At 29.7% G+C, this 17,048-nt stretch overlaps 1 long non-coding RNA gene across 1 annotated transcript; it reads right to left on the bottom strand.

Annotated features, from left to right (window-relative positions):
• Nucleotides 1–3,614: 3,614 nt before the first annotated feature.
• On the bottom strand, nucleotides 3,615–14,413 carry LOC148312966 (uncharacterized). The gene is made up of 2 exons (XR_015838565.1): nucleotides 14,237–14,413; nucleotides 3,615–4,185 (listed from the first exon to the last, which is right to left on the bottom strand). It is a non-coding gene; the product is annotated as an uncharacterized LOC148312966 (long non-coding RNA).
• Between the last annotated feature and the right edge of the window lie 2,635 nt (nucleotides 14,414–17,048).

Below are 17,048 nucleotides of genomic sequence, written 5' to 3'. Positions count from 1 at the left end.
AATTTTTTAATATTCTTTAATGATATTTTAATTAACGAACAATGGTGCATAGGGCCATTTCGTAGAATTTAAATCAGTGTTTATTTTGTACACTGTGACAACGTTTTGGATACTAATAAAACAAAATATGTAGTTTTTTTATTCGTCTTTGCTGACTATTCTATTAAACCTAACGATGGTGCACAAGGTACTGCGTTAAATTGATACAATGTTAATATGATCGTTCATTTTATGGAGGCATTGCAAACAGTCCTGCGCTTCAGATACCAGTCAAGGGTAACATAAAATACATATGAGAGTGACTTAATATTAAGTTATATTATTCAAATCCGCGCCATCCTGCATGGTAGCCAAATGTCTAAACCACTACAAACATCACTTTTCAGTGGAAGTAAATATTTTTTTCTCAAGTATAAAATGAAATAATCGTGCCCGATTATAAGTTACGTGTTACTCGTAAAAATACGTCTGGATTTATGTTTATGTGTTTTATTTTATATTTAAATTTTTTTAACAATAAAATCCATTTTAGTAGACTCAAAAAATGAGTGTTAGATTTTAACATTTAATATATAAATTAAATTAAAGTTCTACAATTTAAACGCCAAATCTATAAATGAATTTTGTATTTATCACTTTTTTGGAACTACCAAACGTCCAAGTGACCCTGAAATCTAGCCACGGATTATGCAACACCGCTTATCATGTTCCTACTTAGGTTCCAACTTTATTCCAAGTTTTATAGCCTGTAATACCTACTCGTGAGTGGGTTTACTCTTTATGTTTAAAGTTACTATAATTTCATGTAATTCATGAGTGAAAATACTAGTCAAATACATTCGCTATTTCATAGGTGTCTCACTTGATATGAAACATCTATTATTCGTTTTATATGAAAGAAGGTGGATGTCTGCGAATCCCAGATTTTCTTTGTTATAACAAGAACGATATATTTTTCAATCTAGTTGCGACACCTAAAATACTGACATATCATCCGTAGGGTGAAAAATGTAGTGTCTGATATAGACAGGCGCCGTGGTGTAGTTGGGTAGACGCTCGACTGCGAAACTGACGTCGCGGGTTCGATTCCAGCCAATTGCAATATGAATTCAAGAAAGATTTATTTTCAATTGTTCTGGGTATTTGTGAGGTATTTTTCACATTTACCTTCCCTATCTTTACTATCATACCTGCAGAGAAGCCGTTTTGCTGGATGTTTCTTTAAAAAAATATTAATATTAATTTGTCTCGGGTTGTGGTCCCGTGGTTATTGTCGCGGACTCTTGACTTAGTTGAGTTTCTCGGTTCGAGCCCAATTTACAACAATTTGATACCTATTTCTAATAATGAGCCGCCTAGGTTCACAGAAATAGTACGAAATTGAAGTATTTTTGTAAATAATAAAAACACAAATGTTTCTCTTATATTTTTTTTGTTGTTATATAAATAATTAGTAAAGCATGAGTTCATACAATATAATGATTCTAAGATAGCAATTAAGTTACTAAGGTGGATAAATTTAATTCTATGATTTTATATTTGAGTTATCATTGAGTAAAGTAAAAATATACAAGGCGTGTGTAAGACCGATTGCCACATATCGCTCACTCCTTTCAAGAACGTCATAAATCAAAAAACGTCATTTTTCAGGAGAACGTTTTTAAAGTTTTAAAATTAATATAATGTATCAAAAATAAATATCAAGCCACTTATTGAACTTTTTACTGTGCAACAGATCTTTTTAGGTAAAACCTGAAGGTTTTTTCTCCATTTGAAAAATATTTAGTATATTTAAAAAAATAATTAAACAATACCTTTTCTTCAAAATGCAAAAACAACACTTTCTGCCCTGTAGCGGGTAAATATTATGTTAAAAATATGCCGCTTTTGCTGGGATATAGTAAATTTTTTGGGCATTCCGAAAACATGCATAACTGAAAATTGACGATTTTTTATTTATGACGTTATTGAAAGGAGTGAGCGATATGGGATAGAGACCAGAGCAGACACAGCGAGAACCAAATCTCTTCTAAGAACTTCAGAAATGAGCACATTGAGATGCTTAACTGGAAACACGTTAAGAGACCGAATAAGGAACACGGAAATTGGGAAAATGTGTAGTACGGAGGATATAGTCAGATGAGGAAGACAGCGAAGACGATTCTGGAATGCCCATGTCAATAGAATGGAAGACAATAGATCGGCCCGAATCGCTCTTCAAGTGAACCCAGACGGAAGAAGACCACCTGGAAGACTCAAATCCAAAGTGATGGCGTGCATTCACACAGTTTTACAGCAGGGGTAGGCAGAGAGGATGGAACCCCACACTATTCTGTCCTGACATACACTCCTAGCTTTCTACACTTCCAAAGATCCAGCCATACTTGCCCTCCGATTACGCAGACTTTATCTTTATTTTTATCTTTCATATATATGTATATATATAATATATATATATATATATATATATATATATATATATATATATATATATATATATATATATATATATATATATATATATATATATATATATATATATATATATATATATATATATATATATATATATATATATATATATATATATATATATATATATATATATATATATATATATATATATATATATATATATATATATGTATATATTTATATATATATATATATATATATATATATATATATATATATATATATATATATATATATATATATATATATATATATATATATTTATATATATATATATATATATATATATATATTTATATATATATATATATATATATATATATATATATATATACAAATGTAATGTTGACTTTTTATTTCCTTTGAAATTTAAACGATGGCGTTCAAGATAATTTGGCTGTCAGACGATCGATTTTGTAATAAATTATTACATGTATTAAATAATTACTTTCTCTGAGATCCAATCCGGTAACCTTAGCACTCTGCAATTCAATCTAACCTTGGAAGAGGTGAATCATTATCGACATAATGGCTCATTGCCTGTTTTATGGTGTGAAAACTAGACAAATTCGAATTGATAATATCGATTCTTTAACTCTTATATATGAACATATGTATATATAAATATACGAAATGTCAGTACAAAACATAAACCATATTTTAAGATTTTTATTTTATTTACATGAATTGTGTACATTTATTTGAAATAACAATTATAAACATATTCAAAATATATTTTTTTTGCAGAGACCCACAAAGCCACCTTGTGTGTCTTGTCGGTGGAGTTCTTTTAACATACATTTTTCATATAGTTTTCATTCATTTAAATCTAATATACATATGTACAAAAAAGATTAAAAAAAATAAAAAATACAATCTGTTTTACAATATTCATATAATTAATTCTTGATCATTCCCCATTACCCATTCTTTTATTTTGCCTTTGTTCCATATTTCATTTTGACCTCTAACCTCAGTCGTCAACATTTTATTTTATAAATGTATTTTTATGGGAAAATGATCGTGATTATTTTTGCTATTTTTTTGACAAGGAGATATTTGGGGAGAGGGTGGTAGGGGACGTTTGAAGGGACACTTGTAGGGATCTACAAAACACTTCTGCCAAAAATGAAAAGGGCTTTTTTTAGATGGGTTTGCATTTATTATTTAACTTGCTTATTATGTACATACACGGTTTATAGAACATTTGGTGGATTTTTTCTTCTTCTAGCTAATTCATTATGTTTTTATTTGAATCTGTGTTGGGAACAGGAGGGATAATCTAGTGTGGGCCAATCAGGAACTTCTCAGCATTTGCCCATTGCTGGGAGGAAACCACGTTGCACTCCTCAGGAGAAGGCGGACTGTTGACTGTCTTCAGCAGACCTTCCGTTCCACTAGAAGAGGGTTCGGCATTTTGCGTCCTAGCTTGGTTTATGTTACCAATGCACAGACGGCCGGCGGTCGAAGAAGAGCGGTTGTAGGGGGTTATCGTAATATTACTAATCATGGCGTGTGTTACTGTACATACAATTTTTTTATGGATACTATAAGTAAATTCACATAAAAAAATAAAACATTTTTTGTACAAAACCCGTTTTTTTTTAAATAACGTATTCTGCTAGTAGGAAATGCTGGTTGACGGCAGCTCGCGCTCCCATCGAAACAGCTCCATCATACGGGCGGCTCCGTCCATGGGATTAAAGAATTCTGCGAAACCAAAATTTCCAGCAGTCAATTCTATCGATTATAAAATATGATCAAGTATTATTTAAGCACACTAAATACATAATAATTGAATAATTCAAATAAAGAAAATCAATTAAATAGGGAATGGAAAATCAATTAAATACATCAAAAGAGCTAAAAACAATTGAGGTTGATATCTTAATCGCTTGAACTACAAAGATGCGGACTATCAACATAATGTATGGGCGGAATGTGTGTTTGTAAGTATGTTTGTTTTCTGGTTTGTTTGCTGAACTCTGATCTTTATCTGTCATGTCCATAACTATGTTAAAACCCCAGATAAAGCGGTTCTTGTTGCCAAAGCGCTGTCAAACTTATTATTACATAGAAGCAAAGGTAATTCTCTCATTTTCTAATGATACGCGTGGTAATACAGTACAAACGGAATCTCTGTTTGCTGTGAGCGAGTTGTTTGCAATTATTGCATCAATTCATATGCAACAGTAAATATTTTACGCATAGTATTAAGCAATAATTATTATTTCAAAATTATGTTTTGTCGACTTATTCCACGTCAATTAAGAATTTTGTATTTTAACACAAGATTACTAAACTACCCTATGTGACGTTGAAATAGAAATAAAACGGGAATGAATAAGATAATCAAAAGCTTTTATTATTTTATTTCTTAATTTTAACATTCTGTGATTTCAAGAGATCACCTAATAATAATAAAAAAGGTATATTAGGAAGGTGCTGTGAAGCAGGGAGCGAAGGATAACGCCAATATAATTTTTTCCAGTAATCGTCATTTTGCCGTCGTAATTTTTACGATAGTTTAGTATTTCAGGGTTTTTTTTTCACATTTACTTGTACTACTTATTACCTGCTATCCCGACCTACGACAGTTAGGGGCGTGGTTTATTTAAAAATACTCTTTTTACTAATTTCAAGGGTTAGTTTTGTACGTGAAACAACGTTCTTTAGTTATTTTAATCAGTGAAAAAGTGCATCATTTTTTAACTGTTCATTTAAGATTTCATTATTTTATATTAAAATGCAAAAAATTGTGATTCGAGTGAAATTGAGCGGTCTCAAATCCATATATTATATGAAATAAAACAATTCTGTAGGGGGTGTCTGATACATTTGGTTAAGGCCATATATATATATATATATATATATATATATATATATATATATATATATATATATATAACGTGGTAATATGTAACGTGGTAATTAACGAAATTGTCGTTTTATAACGTGGTAATATTTTTCTTTTGTAAATTGGGTGTAAATAATATGTAAAGTGGGTGTATAATAATAAAATAAACAATGTGTTGCTTTGTAATTAAAGAAACGACAATAAAAGTTTTTTCTTAATTAATCTTTACAATAATTTTTATATCTATCTGATTCTGACAGTTAATCATATTATATTTTTTCTATCGGATCTCTTTTGTTTAATTCTGTGCGACGCATGCGACATCTGGTGGTAGAACTATTTTATGTAGGTACTATTTGTAAGTACTTAATAAAATGTATAGGTAGGTACCTAGGTATTTTATTACATATATATATATATATATATATATAGAAAGAAAAGCAAGAAAATAAACACCAATGCAGTTAGTCGTTTTTAACAAGTCAATATATTATACTAACAAGTTTAAAATCTTTTGGGATTTTTTCAGGGCAATATTAAGCTAGTAAGATATCAAATAGTCAATGATTACGTTTTTGTAAAACAATGCACTTGGTCACTTTCTCTTGTATGACTACGATATATATATATATATATATATATATATATATATATATATATATATATATATATATATATATATATATATATATATATATATATATATATATATATATATATATATATATATATATATATATATATATATATATATATATATATATATATATATATATATATATATATATATATATATATATATATATATATATATATATATGTATATATATATATCCTAAAATTGAAGTAGATAATGTGTTAAATAGTTTTTTCTCTGTCAGGATTCAACAACCCATTAATTTCATAAAAACGGACTATTTGTGTAAAGGTCGTTATATTACAATAGGTGATTACTATACTTAAAACAATTTTTATAGCTTCATTCATAAAAAAATCTTAATTACGCTATCAATAAATTAGTTTTCTGCTATACATTTATTTTTCATTATCTGTATCTGGCCACGCGTTGCTGTGGCTGACTGAAAGGAAAAGAAAGAATATAAAAGGGACACATTTTTAATATATATACTTATAATTTGATAACGCTTGTGAAGCAATAACAATATTAAAAATACATTTTTTTGTGTATATTAGGTAAAAATCGTTAAAAACATTAAAAATGTATTAAAAAAGTACTCCACCGACAAGACACACAAGGTGGCTTGGTGGGTCTCTGCAAAAAATGTTCTAATTTAAAAAAATAAAAAAATAAAAAAAAAAACATTAACAACGCAATTGAAAAGTGACAGCAGCTGTTAAAAAGCACTCTGTCCTCCATTAGCAATGTTTAGTGCTGCGCGTGTTGCTGTAAAACAAATTTACGAGGCGAATATAGCTGAAAATAGAAGCAGAGGAAGACTATGGAAAACTTGTCATGATCAAACACTTGGGCGAGATCTGGGCATGAGGTCAAGGTATGTATGAGGAGATGCATGATTGTGGAAGATGGGAACATTGTTGTAAATATTCTCTCTGCCTACCCCCGTGGGAAGCAGCTAGATGTTAAGTTAGAATCCATAAGTCAACTCCATGCTTCACTTCCATACATTAGGGTTGGAACCAGGACTCCGTGTGTACTGCCAGTATGTCTTCTAACTGTGTTTATTTTTTTAATAATTGATTCGGCAGTCGCTATGTGCTAAATCTTTCCATTCCATAGGGCGTTTGTCCACTATACGGAATGTTACCGTCCGGCACTTCAGTTAGCGTTTTCAAATGACGATTGGCTTGGATTGGCATGTGCTTTTGTCCATCTTTCTTCGGATCGGTGCTCTTGATCGGTGCGTGAACAGGTTGCGCGTAAATTCGATCACGCTAAACTGTCGTAGTCGCTTTCATTTTTCAAAACCAGACTGCCGGACAGTAGGTAGTGGACAATCGCCCATACGGTGTTTGAAAATGATGCGGAATGCATCGAAACTAATACTGAAATATGTTAAATAAAACTGCAATATGTTAAATGTATTTTTCGTAATATTTGCTAAATACAAAATTAATAAATAAATAAACAATGAATAAATTAATTAGTTAATAAATAAAACTTATTAATTAATAAATGAATTTATATACAATAATTTTAAAATAAAGTAAATAAATCAATAAATAAAAGTATTGGGACAGGATATCACTTGACAAATAGAAAACCCCAACTTGTGTTTTTTATGTTGTTATTTTTTTATTGTAATGGGATACTGAGATTCACTCCGCTTATAAAAACCATACTTTTATATGTTATATTGGTAAATAATCAAATATTGGTAGGTATAAAATTTAAATATGTATTAAATTTATATATCCGTGAAGAGTACAATATAAAATACATTTAAATGTGTAAAGTGGTATTTTTTAACAGTAAGTTATTGGTAATATATGGAAATGTGAATATTTTTTTTAAATTTTAATAAAAGATAACATTTCAGGGTGTGAATTGATGTTTTATGTGTTCGTACAAACATTTATTGTGGCGAGCGTTAAACTAAAATTAGATACGAATCCATTTTCGATGCCGCACGTAATAAAACCATAAAATTTATTAAACATTTTATAATATTTTTGACATGTTTACAAAGGTGAAGAAGAATATGGAAGTCTGGGCATTTACGGGGCTTTCGACCGTCATAGGCTGGTTTGAGTGACACTTTACACACGTTTAACATTCACCAATTTTACCCATGATATCAAGAATTTGAATAGTGTGGTTGTCAAGGTTGTTTAGCCTTGACAACCACACTATTCAAATTCTTGAAACTCCTAGATATAATGATCAAACACAAGTTACGAAACACAATATGCGCGAGTTCACTATACTATGGTGAGATGAGGAATTTTTTATTACGTACAGAGTCTTTCTTTTGTATGTGAAGTCGGAATTCTTGTTTATATTCACATACTTGAGAAACGCTAGAAAATATAATTTTCATTTTTTATTTATGCTCATAATTAATTTATTAATACCTGTTAATTTTTTTTACAACATTTTGAGTGTCCAAATACGTGTTCACAAATCTAGATTTTCTCCAATGTGGAGTTATTTTGTGTGACAAAAAACAATGTAAAAAATAAAAAAAATGTCACAAAAAAATAAAAAATAACTCCTAATTGGAGATAATCCAGATTTGTAAACAAGTTTTTTAACTAACTGTATTTTATTTGTATTAAAACAGATTTTTTAAAATAAATTTTTATTTTACTTAATAAAGTTACTTTTTTTATACAATTACTAATTATACGTTTCTAATTAAAACAATCTTATAATTTTAGTTGCGCTGAGCCTCTCCAAAATATACATTATGGACTAAATACATAACAAATAGAGCCGCCAATACTTTAGAAATGTCACCATTATTAAAATAAGTCCATCGGTTCTGTGACGTCATTCATTACCAACTAACGAAAACAACGTATTTACGAAGGCGACTTTTCCAAAAGAAAATTAAGAATAAAAATATTGATTATACCGGCTGTTATAAACACATAACGAGACTATTACATTCTTTTATAGGTTGAGTATGTTAAATAATATTAGATTCCTCCCGTCTGACAATGATCCGCAAGCTCGTGGAGCACCAGTTAAGAACCACTGGTGTAGATATATAAGATGAGTGGTTTCTGCATAAAGAATTTGATCGTGGGCATCGAAATTGCGATTTTGGTGTCAGTCCAAGTTTATTACATCATTTAAGTATGCTAATTATTTCATTTTAATTTAAAATTTGTCATGGATATTCGATTTACAGAGTTATTTTGGTGGATATATCAACTTACTTCAACCAATTCAATTACCCAAATAATCATCATTCCGCTTCCCCACAGAGGTTGGCGAAGTATTCTCATTCTCTTCAACGCCACCTTATTCTTGAGTTCAGTATTGAACAAAGGCCTCCGTATTGTTTTTATATTTTGCCATGTATTAGTTTAGGTTATTTAAAAAAACCTTTTTTGTAACTTTATTATTTGTGTGCCAGTATTATTAACCTTAATCCCATGTCCCAAAATGAGAAATAGAAACTACTCATGGAGAATATTGTATATATGACTAACGTAGGTAATATGTTTTGAAAAAAAATATTGGACTTCCACAGTTATCTGTTGGACGCGACTCTCTTCCAGTGCAGGCCCGCCATTTTCTCAATGTCATCGGACCATCTTGTCTGCGGCCTACCCACGCTTTTGCGCCCTGTTCTAGGCCTCCAGTCGCGCACCTTCTTCGTCCAGCTATCCTCAAACATAAGTGCCACATTAAAAAAAAAATAGCAATTCTCCAACTATTTAAGGGTGAAAAATACTTAAATGTAAAGAAAAGTTCATTTTCGAGATACCAACATGACTTTACAATACCAAACAATTTCAACTTTAAATATTTGGGAACCAAGTACTTTTAACCTTCATATATGTACATATAAAAAATTCGAGACATTGAAGTGCTAACAAATAAATCAAATGAATTATATACGCGTTAATCTAAGATAGAAAAAAAAACAATGAAATAATTATATATTTTTTTTAATTACAACATTTTGAGTGTGTCCAATTACTTGTTCACAAATCTGGATTATCTCCAATTAAAGGAGTTAATTTACATATTATTTTTTGACATCTCATCTAAGATGAAGAAAAATCAGCCTATGACGGTCTTCAGCCCCGTAAATGCCCAGACTTCCATATTCTTCTTCATCTTGGATGAGATGTCAATTTTTTTTTAATTATTATATTACCAATAAACATAAACAATAAATAATAAGATAATCCAGATTTTGTGAACAAGTATTTGGACACAACTCAAAATGTTGTAAATAAATTATCTGGTCATATTATAAGCTTAATAATAAAAATGAAAATGGTATTTTCTGGCGTTTCTCATGTGTGTGATTATAATCCAGGTTTCGGATCTCACATACTAATATAAGAGTTTCTGCTTAGTAAAAAGCTTCTTTACATCTCACCAATAGATGTCTCTAGTGAAGTTCTAGTGATTCAAGAACAAGGTTTCTAAATTGGTTCATATATATAGAACTTCCAAGAACTTGAGTAGTGTGATTGTCAATAATGGGTAGAATTGGTGAATGTTACACGTGTGTAAAGTGATCACTTAAACCAGCTTATGACAGTCGTCAGCCCCGTAAATGCCCAGACTTCCATATTCTTCTTAATCTTTGATGAGATGTCCAAAAATAATATAAATAATAAGCGTGAGTCCCTCTCCAAGCAAAAGAGCTTAGTCTCTTTATTAGAGAGAACTGCTTTATTATTTTAAGATTATAAAAGAAGAAATGTCTAAAAAATAAAAAATAAAACTTTTGTAACCAAAATAAATAATAAAAATAAATAAAATAATTATCGTGGTTACATGAAGATGTAGGTGTAGATATTACGAAACAAGTAACCTTCCCAAATAAAGTACACATTTCCAAAGCATGTATTTTGCGTATTAATTTTAACTTACAATTTTTAAATTACAGATTACTTTTCAAAGAGGATTAGTCAGAAAAAAAACATGGACACGTATAAATCATTGCCACTGTTTGTCAGTATATTAAGAAACACAAACACAGCATTTATTATATATTTTGATTACATTATGTTAATCCTCAAAAGCTCGCTTGATTTACTATTAATTCAATGCTACATTAGCAGGATATCATCAATAGGAGTGGCTTGGGAAATATTTGTAGGATTACTAATAATATATAACTACTCTTGCTAATATAATAATATAAAATGCGCCTATAAAATAAAGCGATGAGAAATAATTCTTAAGAAAAATAAATATAGCAATGTTAAATAAATGAGAGATGAACTAAAATGGTTATCTGTAAGAAGAAGACTCAAATTTAATATGTTGATATTTATACATAAATTTTTTCACGATAAATTACCAAAATATTTTAAGGATAAAGTTGTCTTAAACAAAAATTGTCATGAATATGCTACTAGACAAAAGGATAAAATAAGACTACCATTATTGAAAAGAGCTGAGTCGCAAAATTGCTTGATGTATAAGGGTTTAAAAATGTATGATGAGATGCCTGAATGTATGAAGAATGAAAAATGTCTGAAAGAATTTAAAAATAAATATCTAAGTTACTGTAAGGAAATGTAAATATATAAAGATGATGTAAATGTATATAATAGTTTATATTAGTTTTAATATAAGCTAACTTAAGAAATAAATAAAATAAAAAAAAAAAATAAAAAAAAAAATTATACCTAGCATATACATGCAATTTATACTAATTCGAGAAAATGTCACAAGGAAAATGCAATACCTGTATAATATTATTATCATAATGAATTACGATAATGTGACAAGATATTGAAAAAATAACTATAGTTTTAGAACTATATATATATATATATATATATATATATATATATATATATATATATATATATATATATATATATATATATATATATATATATATATATATATATATTATATATATATATTATATATATATATATATATATATGTATTTAAATATACATATATACATATATATATATATATATATATATTTATAAATTTCGAGATATTTTCACTTTTATGAATTTTCCGAAAATCTACCCCTTAGATCAGTTTTTTGACTACCACTTCTTAAAATTTTCATATTTTTGGATTCTAATTTATGTTTCACATTAGAACACAAAAATTATTTAATTTAACATAATTATTATTTACGTTGCTAAACCAAAGCAATTGTTTAAATTGTAATTCCTAATAAATGAAATAATTATAATATCTGCTCATTTTGCATTCAAAAAGCAATATCTTTTTTCCTTAAGTAAAACAAAGTAAGCGTTATACAGTTTTGAAAATCATATAAATAGGACCACTATTTAAAATAACTTGCCAGGTTAGCGTCATATATTATTTTTCAGGGTGAAGAGTTACCTAGTTACCTAAAGATTCATTTTAAAATCATTGAACGGGCATTAATATTTTTTTTCTGCCAAGGCAAGCCAGTATTAGAAATATTTTGAACTGTAATCAACATAATGGTTATTCAGAACATTTTGAGTGTGTCCAAATACTTGTTCACAAAATCTGGATTAAAAATAATATGGTTATTCAGTATTGTGAAACACAAATTAGAATTCTAAAAAAAAAATTGAAGAAATGGCACTCAAAAAGCTGATTTAAAAGATTTTTTTCGGAAAATTCATAAAAGTGAAAATATCTTGAAAACTAAGGCACTCATAGGCTGTCATAGGCTGGCCTAGCATCCTTTAAAAGAAATATGTTGGATTATGGGACCCTCTATATAATATAGTATAGTATATAAAGTAATATTTATTCAATATTACCCTGGATTACCCGTCCTTCATGTGTTAACGATTAAGAAAACACTGTTTTTAAATGATGCGGGTAAGGGTTTGAATAAAATAAGTATTATTTATTAGACAGTGAATTGTTCACCCTACGGATGATATATCAATATTATATGTGTCTAAGCTTGATATGAAACATCGTTGTTAATAAAGAAGAATTGATTATCTTGCCTTAAAAGTGACCATCGATATATCTGACGCAGATTGTACATAAGTACATACATATGTATGTATATCTCTGTATTTTAGCACCTCATATCTTTACGAGCCTAGTATTAAGACGTAAATTTACGACTTTTCGTGTTGATAGTAAATGTAACATTTTTATATGTCAAATTAAATTGTAGACGAAATAGAATGGCAGATGTCAGAAGGCTAGAACTCGTATTGCGCATCTTACAGGCGGTCCATGCGATCCAACATACCATGGATTCCTCGTCTGGGCTGGAAACTGACCTTCTGAGATAATATATTACACGCAGACATATTGTGTTTGAGGGCTTTAAGATCAACGGTTGATAACTCCATTTCCCTTGATTTATAATAAAAAAATGAAGAATAAAAACAAACCCGTATTTTGATGAAACGTATCTGAATTTCGAAACAATCCGTGAAATGTATCATCATAAGACTTCGAACGAACTTTTATTTACATTTTTATTTATATAAATAGATAGATACATGATATAAGACTTCGAACGAACTTTTATTTACATTTTTATTTATATAAATAGATAGATACATGATATAAGACTTCGAACGAACTTTTATTTACATTTTTATTTATATAAATAGATAGATACATGATATAAGACTTCGAACGAACTTTTATTTACATTTTTATTTATATAAAACGCACATATTAGAATGCAACTTTGTATCAAATTTTTAAAATAATTGGTAAAAAAGGCACTTTGGCATCTCAACTTTGAGAAATAAAGGTCTTAAGCCCTATAAATACCCAGAAGTTCATATTCCTTTACTTGTAAGCAAGATCCCATATCTGATCATATATCTAAGAGTTCCAATTTTTTTTTCTAACCCGTATCCGCACCCAATGGTACACAGGGCACTACATCGTATTGACGCAGTGTTATCTCGAGCGTTACTGACATAAAGGCGATCACTCCTGCGCTTCGGTAATATTATATATTTATAATAATAATATAGTAAAACCCTTATCCGCACCTCAATGGTGCATAGGGCACTGCTTCATATAAACGCAGTGTTAACTTGATCGTTTACACACGAAGGAAAGGTGATCAGCCCTTCACTTCAGGTACCAGTCCAGGGTGATATTAAATAAATATTACAGTGAAAAATCACTTATATTTATTTGACCCCCCCTGGGAATCGAACCAGCCGAGCGTGCTGACCATTTCACTACGGAGGCAGAAATTGATTTCATTTCTTTATTTTTTTAAATGGAGTTAGCAACGCTTGAAATTATTAAACTTCTCACATAGTACGTACCCTACGGCAGACGAAATGGCACCTGACTATTCGCTCTCAACAAATTCGTGACATTTGTGCATTCTCTCAGGAAATATATTAGGTTCTTTTAAGGAACATAATTGACCTATTAGAATGATTTTATTGTGAATTCAATGCCGGCGATGACACGTCTCCCTCGAGAGACTCGATATAACTACACGATTTGTAAATTATATTACTCGATTACTATATCACATGAAAAAATCCCGAGCATAAAAAACCCGGGTCATATTCGGCTGTCCAAAATCAAAACACAGTAAGGGACACGAGACAAATTGTACAGGAGAGCCAAAAAAACGTGTTCATCACTTTTAGAGCGTGCCCTAAGGAAGCTATTCGAGTCAGCTAAATGAAAGTTGGCTCAAAAGATGCGGTATATCATCTGATTTAATATTTTATATAAACCTATTCTTTAATAAAAATAATAGAGTTTCTGCTTAGTAAAAAGCTTCTTTACATCTCACCAATAGATGTCTCTAGTGAAGTTCTAGTGATTCAAGAACAAGGTTTCTAAATTGGTTCATATATATAGAACTTCCAAGAATTTGAGTGTGTGGTTGTCAATAATGAGTAGAATTGGTGAATGTTACACGTGTGTAAAGTGATCACATAATTTTGAAATACAGCAAAGGACAGACACTTACTGCGTTTCAATTTTGGCGATGTGACTTACTTGGTTTTTAAATAGTATTTAAGTATATTATTTTGAAAAATAAAAAGACTTTGTTTTTTGATCCACTCACCTTTTTATTAACCAACTAGTTTCGGCAACAGCCTGTTGCCCTCTTCAGGGTTTAATTTATGACTGAAAACCCTGAAAAGGGCAACAGGTTATTGCCGAAACTAGTTGGATACTAAAAATGTGAGTGGATCAAAAAACAAAGTCTTTTTATTTCTCAAAATAATATATCAATATGATCTACAAAGTGAATGCTTTCAATATTCAAAACTTTAGTATTTATGTAGACTTTTGATTACCAAAGTGTACTTACTACGTTTTTTAGAATTGTTATCTTAGGATTTACTTGTATTTTAAAGAATTTTCTTCAGCAAGTTATGGGGGTACGTCTACTTAGTCCAAAAATTACAAAAAAAACCTTTTAAAAAAAATGTACCTTACTGTGTTTTAAGTTTGGACAGCTGTATTGTTTATGCACACTATTCGATGTAAATATGAAATATTTAAAGATTCTTGGCGGTTGAATTATTTATGCAAATTGGTACAGATATCCTGGAGTCGTATGTAATAAGAATATAAAACATAATAACATCTCATTTTCTCTAAATAATTATTATTCATAAATCAAAAACCAACAACATGTAATAATCATAGTTTTTAAAGGTGTTCTTTGTTTACATACAATTTTTATTTATAATATTTTGACTTGGTTTTACCACTTAGGGTTTTTTATATTGATATCTCAATATAGATGAAATAGAATATGGAGTTCTGGGTATTTACAGAGTTTATAATCTGTTATATGCTGCTTTAAGTGGTCACGCTGGCAGTGCACAACGGAGTCCTGGTTCCAACTCTAATGTATGGAAGTGAAACATGGAGTTGGCAAAAGAAGGATGAAAGTAGACTGAATGCAGTTGAAATGCGATCTCTCAGAAGAATGTGTAACAAAACGATGTATGATAGATGTGCGAATAGTGAAATAAGGAAGGAATGCAAAGCTGAGATAAGCATTATCGATAAAATTAAGAAAAGTGTGTTGAGATGGTTTGGACATGTAGAACGAATGAGTGAGGAAAGAACGGTAAAACAAATTTATGAGGCGAATGTTAGCGGGAAAAGAAGCAGAGGAAGACCGAGAAAAACATGGCACGATCAGGTATGCCAAATACTTGAAAGTGGTCAGGTTAGGAGTCGTAACAATCGGCGGGTATGTATGAGGAGATGCATGAACGTGGAAGAGGCGAAGAATGTTTGCAAGGACAGAGTGGTGTGGCGCTCTATTCTCTCTACCTATCCCTGCGGGGAAGCGGCGTGATGGTTAGTTAGTTAGTTTTTTTTAAGTGGTCACTTTGTAAAATAAAACAAAATTGCATGTAACCCTTTTTTTAATAAATTAATTGAATATTAAATTAATATGATAACAAGATTCTTGTAAAAACCAGTTGAAAAAAAATACCAATTTAAAAAGTGATTAAAAACAAAGTAATTTTAATGAAAATATAAAACCACTATCAGTAAAATTATTATTTTTACAAAAATGTTAGTAATATTACTATATAACTACTATTCGTAATATAAGTTTCATATTATTTTTTGACATCTCATCAAAGATGAAGAAGAATATGGAAGTCTGGGCATTTACGGGGCTTACGACCGTCATAGGCTGGTTTAAGTGATCACTTTACACACGTGTAACATTCACCAATTCTACCCATTATTGACAACCACACTACTCAAATTCTTGGAAATTCTATATATATGAACCAATTTAGAAACCTTGTTCATGAATCACTAGAACTTCACTAGAGACATCTATTGGTGAGATGTAAAGAAGCTTTTTACTAAGCAGAAACTCTTATATTAGTATGTGAGATTCGAATCCTGGATTATAATCACACACGAGAAACGCCAGAAAATACCATTTTCATTTTTATTATTAAGCTTATAATTTGACCAGATAATTTATTTACAACATTTTAAGTGTGTCCAAATACTTGTTCACAAAATCTGGATTATCTCCAATTACAGGAGATTTTTCATATACATAGAACTTCCAAGAATTTGAGTAGTGTGGTTGTCAATAATGGGTAGAATTGGTGAATGTTACAC

The sequence above is a fragment of the Brachycentrus maculatus genome, unplaced genomic scaffold (genome assembly GCF_059751285.1).
Source record: "Brachycentrus maculatus isolate JH-2025_06_01 unplaced genomic scaffold, ASM5975128v1 h1tg000028l, whole genome shotgun sequence".
Taxonomy (NCBI): domain Eukaryota; kingdom Metazoa; phylum Arthropoda; class Insecta; order Trichoptera; family Brachycentridae; genus Brachycentrus; species Brachycentrus maculatus.
Note: the sequence above shows the minus strand (reverse complement) of the source record. Positions and strands in the feature narration are given on the sequence as shown.